At 44.7% G+C, this 836-nt stretch overlaps 1 non-coding gene across 1 annotated transcript; it reads right to left on the bottom strand.

Moving 5' to 3' along the window:
• Positions 1-272: 272 nt before the first annotated feature.
• Positions 273-391, bottom strand: LOC140965840 (5S ribosomal RNA). The gene has a single exon (XR_012173159.1). It is a non-coding gene; the product is annotated as a 5S ribosomal RNA (ribosomal RNA).
• Between the last annotated feature and the right edge of the window lie 445 nt (positions 392-836).

The raw sequence follows: 836 nt of genomic DNA, 5'->3' as shown, positions 1-836 counted from the left end.
ACAGAAGCTTACCGAAAGCGGAAAATCGCAAATTAGAGGGTCTTCAAGAAGGAATTCGGCTAAAATCTCGCCGGCTCATTGAATAGTAATGAGTCTCGTCTGTTGGCCCGTCTACAATCAAATTAGCCTACGTTTTTGTCCTAATCCAAAACGGCCCGAGCTACGTCAATTTCACATATCTTATCCGGTCTCGATCTCGATCGAGATGATTGGAGCAAAAAATCATCTGTAAAAAAGCAAAAAAAAAATCAAAAATAGAAAAAAACGAAAAAGAGATGCAACACGAGGATTTCCCAGGGGGTCACCCATCCTAGTACTGCTCTCGCCCAAGCACGCTTAACTTCGGAGTTCTGATGAGATCCGCTGCATTAGTGCTGGTATGATTGCACCGNCCGACATTTAGAGGGCTGTTTATTCATATATCCCTCGAGCACGTGTGGACCAGGATGAGAGAGACAACGCGCCGCACTGCTCTCGCCCCATCAGAACCCCGAAGTTAAACGTGCCTACGCGAGGGCAGCACTAGGATGGGTGACCTCCCTGGGAAGTCTTCGTGTCGCGACCGTTTACCTGAATTATGACTAAAACTGTAGAAATAATTGTCTCCGGAGTAATCTGCACGCCCTTTCGTATAGAACCGGCTCACAACGACAAAAATCGCTGAATGTTTCGAGAAAATATATTATAAAGAAAAAAAATTAGTAGAAGAATAAGAAATTAGCGAAGCTAAAGCCATCACTATGCCAGAGTTACGAGAAAATGGAACCAGAATCGAATTGCGACCTTCGTACTCCGATTTCTCGGGGAAACAGAAGCTTACCGAAAGCGAAAAATCG

Source organism: Primulina huaijiensis, unplaced genomic scaffold (assembly GCF_012295235.1).
Source record: "Primulina huaijiensis isolate GDHJ02 unplaced genomic scaffold, ASM1229523v2 scaffold15025, whole genome shotgun sequence".
Classification (NCBI taxonomy): domain Eukaryota; kingdom Viridiplantae; phylum Streptophyta; class Magnoliopsida; order Lamiales; family Gesneriaceae; genus Primulina; species Primulina huaijiensis.
The sequence above is the reverse complement of the archived record's forward strand: the minus strand, read 5'-3'. Positions and strand labels throughout refer to the sequence as shown.